This window comes from Crinia signifera, chromosome 1, assembly GCF_055691185.1.
Source record: "Crinia signifera chromosome 1, ASM5569118v1, whole genome shotgun sequence".
NCBI lineage: Eukaryota > Metazoa > Chordata > Amphibia > Anura > Myobatrachidae > Crinia > Crinia signifera.
Genome location: NC_139217.1, coordinates 132,655,194 through 132,664,985, shown reverse-complemented (window position 1 = coordinate 132,664,985; position 9,792 = coordinate 132,655,194). Strand labels below are relative to the sequence as shown.

The following is a 9,792-nucleotide window of genomic DNA, read 5'->3' as shown; positions in this document are numbered from 1 at the left end:
GGGGACAGCGTACACATGGGGGGCACTGTGGGGGGACAGCGTACACATGGGGGGCAAGCGTACACATGGGGGGCACTGTGGGGGGACAGCGTACACACGTGGGGCACTGGGGGGGCAGCATACACACGTGGGGCACTGGGGGGGACAGCGTACACACGAGGGCACTGGGGGGGACAGCGTACACACGAGGGCACTGGGGGGGACAGCGTACACACGAGGGCACTGGGGGGGACAGCGTACACACGAGAGCACTGGAGGGGACAGCGTACACACGAGGGCACTGGAGGGGACAGCGTACACACGAGGGCACTGGAGGGGACAGCGTACACACGAGGGCACTGGGGGGGACAGCGTACACATGGGGGCACTGGGGGGGGACAGCGTACACACGGGGGGCACTGGGTACTGGTGGGGGCAGCGTACACACGGGGGCACTGGGGGGGCAGCGTACACACGGGACACTGGGGGGGACAGCATACACATGGGGGGCACTGTGGGGGGACAGCATACACACAGGGGCACTGGGGGAAAGACAGCGTACACACGGGGGGCACCGGGTACTGGTGGGGGCAGCGTACACACGGGGGCACTGGGGGGGCAGCGTACACACGGGACACTGGGGGGGACAGCATACACATGGGGGGCACTGTGGGGGGACAGCATACACACCGGGGCACTGGGGGAAAGACAGCGTACACACGGGGCACTGGGGTGGGGGGGACAGCGTACACACGGGGACACTGGGACGGGACAGCATACACACAGGGGGCACTGGGGGGGCAGCGGGCATTGGGGGGGCAGCGTACACACGGCGGGCACTGGGGGGGCAGCGTACACACGGCGGGCACTGAGGGGGCAGGGTACATGCAGGGACAGTGGGGGGGACAGGGTATGCACAGGTATAGTGGTGTGGGGGACAGGGTACACACAGGGATAGTGGGGATGGGGGACAGGGCACACACAGGGATAGTGGGGGGATGGATTTACCTGGGTGCAGCTGTTCCACTGATGGCCCAGGTGGCTGCTTTCTGTCTTCCGGGAGGCGGAGGCAACTCAAGGCCGGAGCTTCACCAGATTGTTAGGCCGCAGGCTGTGGAAGCGCCTGAACCTGGTCCCGGCGGCAGCATGGGGAGGACAGAGTCTGGGCAGGAAATATAATAATAATATTAACAATAATAATAAAGGGCTCAGCTTTAGGAGCTGCAGGCGGGCGGCCAGGCAAGCACGTCCCCGGCCTGGATGGTAGGGGATGTAAGATGCCGGGGATAGGAGCTGCTGGCTGGCGGGCGGGCGGCCATGTCCCCTGGCTGGATGGTAGAGAATGTAGGATGCCAGGGGGACAGCGTACACACACACGGGAAGCACTGGGGGGGGGGCAGCGTACACATACGGGGGAGCAGCGTACATATACGGGGGGCACTGAGGGGACAGCGTACACACACGGGGGCACTGGGGGGCGGACAGCGTACACATGGGTGGCACGGGGGGGCAGCATACACACAGGGGGCACAGCGTAGACACATGGGGGCACTGGGCGAGGGACAGCATAATCACACAGGGGCAACAGCATACACACGGAGACACTGGGGGGGGACAGTGTACACATGGTGGGTAACTAGGCGGGACAGCGATCACACGGGGGGCACTGGGGGGGAGAAATTGTACACACGGGGGCACAGCGTACACACGGGGGGCACTGGGGGGACAGCGTACACACGGGGGGCACTGGGGGGCTGCATGCACACGGGGGGCACTGGGGGAACAGCGTATACACGGGGGGCACTGGGGGAGGCAGCGTACACACGGGGGCACAGCGTACACTCGGGGGCACTGGGGGGCAGCATACACACGGGGGGCAGCATACACACAGGGGGGCACTGGGGGGAGACAGCGTACACATGGGGCACAGGGTACACACGGGGGCACTGGGGGGACAGAGTACACACAGGGGCACTGGGGGGGTCAGCATACACACGGGAGGCACTGGGGGAGGGGGGCAGCGTACACACGGGGGTAATGGGGGACAGCGTACACATGGGGGGGCACTGGGGGACAGCGTACACATGGGGGGGCACTGGGGGACAGCGTACACACGGGGGGGACAGCGTAAACATGGGGGGCACTAGGGGGGACAGCGTACACACGGGGGGGGGCACAGCATACACGGGGCACTGTGGGGGACGACAGCGTACATATGGGGGCACCGGTGGGGGACACAGCATATACACGGGGGGGGGGGGGGCACAGCGTACACACGGGGGGGCACTGGAGGGGGACAGCGTACACACGGGGGGCACTGGAAGGGGGACAGCGTACACACGGGGGGCACTGGGAGGGGGACAGCGTACACACGGGGGGCACTGGGAGGGGGACAGCATACACACGGGGGACAGCGTACACACTGGTGGGGAGACAGCATACACACACACAGGGGCAACAGCATACACACGGGGGGCACTGTGTACACACGGGGGGCACTGGGGGGAGACAGCGTACACACGGGGGGCATAGGGTAAACACGGGTGCACTGGGGGAGGACAGAGTACACACACACGGGAAGCACTGGGGGGGACAGCGTACACGCGGGGGCACTGGGGGGGACGCGGGGGCACTGGGGGGGACAGCGTACACGCGGGGGCACTGGGGGGGACAGCGTACACGCGGGGGCACTGGGGGGGGGACAGCGTACACGCGGGGGGCACTGGGGGGGACAGCGTACACGCGGGGGGCACTGGGGGGGACAGCGTACACGCGGGGGGCACTGGGGGGGACAGCGTACACGCGGGGGGCACTGGGGGGGACAGCGTACACGCGGGGGGCACTGGGGGGGACAGCGTACACGCGGGGGGCACTGGGGGGGACAGCGTACACGCGGGGGGCACTGGGGGGGACAGCGTACACGCGGGGGGCACTGGGGGGGACAGCGTACACGCGGGGGCCACTGGGGGGGACAGCGTACACGCGGGGGGCACTGGGGGGACAGCGTACACGCGGGGGGCACTGGGGGGGACAGCGTACACGCGGGGGCACTGGGGGGGACAGCGTACACGCGGGGGCACTGGGGGGGACAGCGTACACGCGGGGGCACTGGGGGGGGACAGCGTACACGCGGGGGCACTGGGGGGGGGACAGCGCACACGCGGGGGCACTGGGGGGGGACAGCGCACACGCGGGGGCACTGGGGGGGGACAGCGCACACGCGGGGGCACTGGGGGGGGACAGCGCACACGCGGGGGCACTGGGGGGGGACAGCGCACACGCGGGGGCACTGGGGGGGGACAGCGCACACGCGGGGGCACTGGGGGGGGGCAGCGTTCACATGGGGGGGCACTGGTGGGGACAGCGTACACACGGGTGCACTTGGGGGGGGGCAGTGTACACACGGGGGCACTGGGGGGACAGGGTACATACAGGGACAGTGGGGGGACAGGGCACACACAGGGATAGTGGGGTGGGGGTCAGGACACACAGGGATAGTGGGGTGGGGGACAGGGTAAACACAGGGACAGTGGGGGGACGGATTTACCTGGGTGCAGCTGCAGTACAGTGGTGGACAGAGTACACATGGGGGGCACTGGGAGGGGGACAGCGTACAAACGGCGGGCACTGGGGGGGACAGCATACACACAGCGGGCACTGGGGGGGGTGACAGGGTACATACAGGGACATCGGGACAGCGTACACATGGGGGGCACTGAAGGGGACAGCGTACACACGGGGGACACAGCGTACACATGGGGGGGAACTGGGGGGACAGCGTACACACGGGGGCACTGGGGGGGACAGCGAACACACGGGGGGGGGCACTGGGGGGACAGCGTACACACGGGGGGAACTGGGGGGGACAGCGTACACAAATGGGGGGGCACAGCGTACACACGGGGCACTGGGGGGACAACAGCATACACATGGGGGCACTGGGGGGGACAGCATACACACGGGGGGCACTGTGGGGGGACAGCATACACACGGGGGCAATGGGGGGACAGCGTAAACATGGGGGGCACTAGGGGGGACAGCGTACACACGGGGGGCACTGGGGGGACAGCGTACACAAATGGGGGGGCACAGCATACACGACAGTGGGGGACGACAGCCTACATATGGGGGCACCGGTGGGGTACACAGCGTATACACGGGGGGGCACAGCGTACACACGGTGGGCACTGGAGGGGGACAACGTACACACGGGGGGCACTGGGAGGGGGACAGCGTACACACGGGGGGCACTGGGAGGGGGACAGCGTACACACGGGGGGCACTGGGAGGGGGACAGCGTACACACGGGGGACACTGGGGGGGCAGCGTACACACTGGTGGGGAGACAGCATACACACAGGGGCAACAGCATACACGCGGGGGGCACTGGGGGAACAGTGTACACGGGGGGGGGCACTGGGGGGAGACAGCGTACACACGGGGGTCACTGGGGGGAGACAGCGTACACACGGGGGGCACAGGGTAAACACGGGGGCACTGGGGGAGGACAGCGTACACACACACGGGAAGCACTGGGGGGGACAGCGTACACGCGGGGGCACTGGAGGGACAGCGTACACGCGGGGGCACTGGGGGGGGGACAGCGTACACGTGGGGGCACTGGGGGGGACAGCGTACACGCGGGGGCACTGGGGGGGACAGCGTACACCCGGGGGCACTGGGGGGGGCAGAGTTCACATGGGGGGGCACTGGTGGGGACAGCGTACACACGGGTGCACTGGGGGGGGGCAGTGTACACACGGGGGCACTGGGGGGGACAGCGAACACACGGGGGGCACTGGGGGGACAGCGTACACACGGGGGGGCACTGGGGGGGTGACAGGGTACATACAGGCACTGGGGGGGAAGCATACAAACGGCGGGCAGTGGGGGGAACAGCATACACACGGCGGGCACTGGGGGGGGTGACAGGGTACATACAGGGACATCGGGACACAGCGTACACACGGGGGGCACTGAAGGGGACAGCGTACACACGGGGGGCACTGGGGGGACGGCGTACACACGGGTAGCACTGGGGGGGACAGCGTACACAAATGGGGGGGCACAGCGTACACACGGGGCACTGGGGGGACAACAGCATACACATGGGGGCACTGGGGGGGACAGCATACACGGGGGGGGCACTGTGGGGGGACAGCATACACACGGGGGCAATGGGGGGGGGCAGCATACAATTGGTGGGCACTGGGGGGGGGGACAGCGTACACACGGCAGGCACTGGGGGGGAACAGGGTACATACAGGGACAGGGGGGACAGTGTACACACGGGGGGCACTGAAGGGGACAGCGTACACACGGGGGGCACAGCGTACACATGGGGGGGCACTGGGGGACAGCGTACACACGGCGGCACTGGGGGGGCAGCGTACACACAGGGGGGACTGGGGGGGACAGCATACACACGGGAGGCACAGCGTAGACAAATGGGGGGGCACAGCATACACACGGGGGCACTGGGGGGACAACAGCATACACACGGGGCACTGGGGGGGACAGCGTACACATAGGGACACTGGGGGGGCAGCGTACACATGGGGGCACTGGGGGGGCAGCGTACACACGGGGGCACTGGGGTGGGGGGGACAACGTACACACCGCGACACGGGGGGGGGGACAGCATACACACAGGGGGCTCTGGGCACTGTAGGGGGGCAGCATACACACGGGGGCACTGGGGGGCAGCGGGCACTGGGGGGGCAGCGTACACACGGCGGGCACTGGGGGGGCAGGGTACATGCAGGGACAGTGGGGGGGACAGGGTATGCACAGGGATTCTGGTGTGGGGGACAGTTGGGGGGACAGGGTACACACAGGTATGGTGGGGATGGGGGACAGGGTACACACAGGGACAGTGGGTGGATGGATTTACCTGGGTGCAGCTGCTCCTCTGATGGCCCGGGTGGCTGCTTTCTGTCTTCCGGGTGGCGGAGGCAACTCAAGGCCGGTGCTTCACCAGATTGTTAGGCCGCAGGCTGTGGAAGACCCTTATCCTGGTCCCGACGAGTCCCGGCGGCAGCATGGGGAGGACAGAGTCTGTGCAGGAAATATAATAACAATAACAATGCGTACACACGGGGGGCAGCGTACACATGGGGGCGGGACAGCGTACACACGGGGGGCACTGGGGGGGCACAGCGTACACACGGGGGGGAGCACAGCGTACACACGGGGTGGGAAGCACATCGTACACACGGGGGGAAGCACAGCGTACACACGGGGGGAAGCACAGCGTACACACGGGGGGAAGCACAGCGTACACACGGGGGGAAGCACAGCGTACACACGGGGGAGCACAGCGTACACACGGGGGAGCACAGCGTACATACGGGGAGCATAGCGTACACACGGGGGAGCACAGCGTACATACGGGGGAGCACAGCGTACATACGGGGAGCATAGCGTACACACGGGGGAGCACAGCGTACATACGGGGAGCACAGCGTACACACGGGGGCACTGGGGGGGCAGCGTACACATGGGGGGCACTGGGGGTGGGACAGCGTACACACGGGGGGCACTGGGGGTGGGACAGCGTACACACGGGGGGAGCACAGCGTACACACGGGGGGAGCACAGCGTACATACGGGGGGCACTGGGGGGGCAGCGTACACACGGGGGGCACAGCGTACACATGGGGGGCACTGGGGAGGACAGCGTACACATGGGGGGCACTGGGGAGGACAGCGTACACACGGGGGGCACTGGGGAGGACTGGGTACACACGAAGGGGCACTGGGGGGACAGCGTACACATGGGGGCACTGGGGGGTGGCAGCGTACACATGGGGGCACTGGGGGGGGCAGAGTACCATCAATGGAACAGCAAAACAATGTTTTGCTTTTTTTTTTTTCATAGTGCCAGGACACTGAGCTTAGCTCCGCCCCTGACACCCATGAAGCTCCGCCTCCGTGTTTTGATTGGCCCACATGCCAATCAAACACAATGGATGACCATCGATATGTAAAAATATCGATGGTCATCCATTGCATAGTTTAGGACTATCGATGGTCAGTTGCAGAATTGCCATCGATGGCAACCATCGATGGCAATGGCAATGATGGCCATCCCAACCCCCACAGCGTCAAAATGGGGGCGTTGTCTTGCAGGCAGACGTGAATATAGGGCACGCCCCCTTTCAGGTAGCCACGCCCCCTATTTTACGGCCTGTGTCCCTCTTCTAAGGACTTAAAAGTTGGGAGGTATGTATGGATCTCTGTATGTACGCTCTCCCTGTCCTGTCACCCTGCAGCTGAAAGCACACAGCCGCTCTCTGCTGCAGGGTGACAGGACAGGGAGAGTGGACATACAGAGATCTACTACGGCAGACACTCAGAATGGGGTGGGGTGGGGCAGGCACTCACCGTGGGGTGGGGTGGGGTGGCCACAAGAGGACTTGCTACATACACCGGGTGCTTCTGGAGGCAGCAGCAGCTGCTGGCTAGATTAATACAACAATTGAACAATACGCTGTGAGTGTCTGCACTGAAGATCTCTGTATGTACGCTCTCCCTGTCCTGTCACCCTGCAGCTGAAATCACACTGTCACTCTCTGCTGCAGGGTGACAGGACAGGGAGAGCATACATACAGAGATAGTTTAGTATTAATAACGAGGCGTGCACACTGAGGCTGCAGCGCATGGATGTCAGCAGCAGGACAGACAGCCACACTCCCCCTCGCTCCCAGCGCCCCCCACTCACTCACTCACCCCATGAATAAGCTGCCAGCGCCCCCCACTCACTCTCCCCCCACCCGGTACCTCAACGCTGGCCAGGCAGAAGTTTATGGAGGGGACCTGCAGGAGGCTCTGGCCGCAGCACTTCACACTAGCTTCACCGTCGGCCATCTTGGTACACTGAAGTGAAGCCAATCTGAGGACTCCCCCTAGTGGCGGGACTGCGCATGCGCAACAAGTTGGAGCTCCTATCTCTATAATGGGGCATGTTTCACTAAATTATAAAAAAACTGTACCTATCTGAAAATCCTCAACCCCAAAAGGCACTCCACTGGGACAATATCTACCTAATAAAACAAATCCCAAGTCTCAATTGTTCCCCTACCCCGAGTTATGCCTTCCCAAAAAAACCCTCATAGACTAACATGGGTGACAAAGTGTCATTTCTGAAGTCTCAGAAAAAAACTGGCAGTTGGAAGTTTAGATCGCTCCCAATTGCTCATTTTTTAATATTTCGCCCTGAAATTTGGTATGCAGCACCGGTTGACGATTCTACGCGTACATGCCAAATTTCAGCTCAGTACACCCAGTCACTTTTGAGGTGCAGTCCCTCAAACACCATGCCCCCATCCGAAAAGTTCCCTATGGGAAAAATCCGTTCGTTGGATTCAGCCTTAATATAAGGGCACTACCGTGCCCTTATAATATTACCTTAATGGATAGAGAGATTAATTATGCCTAACATGGGGCCTTATTCTGGTTCACTCTCAGAGGCAAATTCCTTCTCAAATGGACAAAACCATGTGCACTGCAGGTGGGGCAGATAAAACATGTGCAGATATAATTAGATTTAAGTGTGTTTTTTCTTCAAAGTGAGATCTATATTGGCAGTGTAGAAATAAAGCAGTCAGTATTTTCTCTGCACAGAAACAAAATAACTCACCCAAATCGAAACCTGTCCATAGTACCACCAGGCAAGGCCTTTCAAACAACAGGAAGGTAATTGGCCTTATCACTGGAAATGCTGGTTTATTTTTGAAATGACTATCAGGTTCTTCAAGAGTAAAGCATGATATCACCAGATACATATGCCATTTTAGTATATAAATGTGGGACAGAGGAGCAAGGGGATACTTTGTATCTTATCTTAAATTATGCTCCTATATTTAATGTGTGTGTGTGTTCCCTGCACCATACATTTACCTTGATGTAAAGAGAAATCATGTAAATAATTTTCTTTTTTGTTAATTCTTCTTTGATGAATTGAACTGCATATTGTCCAACAGATATCCTTGTTTAAGATGTAGTAAATGAGTTGGGAAAAATTGCTTGGCACAGTTCATAGAATACCTTTTTGTAGAATTCAAAGAATTCCACATACTGTAATTATGCAGAGGTGGGTAATCTAACTCCCAGAGGGAGTTACTTGTCTTGACAGCAGAGATATTATAAGTGAGAGAATTTGGGAGCATTTTCCCACTTTGTTAAAGCGGCAATCATTTACACTGAAAAAACTGGTTGAATTTGCTATGTAATTAATTGCTGCTTTCAAAAATGGGAAAACTCTCCCAAAATCTATCACTTTCTGATTCTCACACTCTAGTACATTTGGCCATCTGTATACTACTTTTGCTTTTTCAAAAGAGAAATTTGCAACTCGTAGCATAAGATGATTGGGCATTGGCTAAGGTAGCCTTATCGTCTTTTTTTATTCCAAAATATTTATTTAGAAACAAAAAGCATATTGGCATAGATATAGAAAAAATACAGCTGTGATGATTACATTCATATAATCTAGGCAAACAACAGGATACTCCTAATCTGGCGCAACTATGGATGTTAATTAAATAACGAGCAGCTGGTTAAATTCGGGGGACCATCAACTTCCCCAACTCAGGAACCGTAGAAAATAGAAAAGATGTGAATAAAACCAGCGCTGAGTGGTAATGGGAGAGTTCAATTGGATATGACAAACAGCATAAATCCTACTTCTGAACGTCCCATAGATGTATGCAGGTAGCAGTAACTTGAAAGGCAGGTGGGATCAGGGATATCCCCTAACGACAGACACTTACTTTCAAGTTCTGACCCGCATGCACGTAGCAGTATCTGTAC

General features: G+C 60.5%; 1 long non-coding RNA gene across 1 annotated transcript; it reads right to left on the bottom strand.

Moving 5' to 3' along the window:
• Positions 1–1,018: 1,018 nt before the first annotated feature.
• Positions 1,019–7,880, bottom strand: LOC146026535 (uncharacterized). Its single transcript, XR_014454483.1, has 3 exons — positions 7,762–7,880; positions 5,873–6,036; positions 1,019–1,141 (listed from the first exon to the last, which is right to left on the bottom strand). It is a non-coding gene; the product is annotated as an uncharacterized LOC146026535 (long non-coding RNA).
• Positions 7,881–9,792: the final 1,912 nt, after the last annotated feature.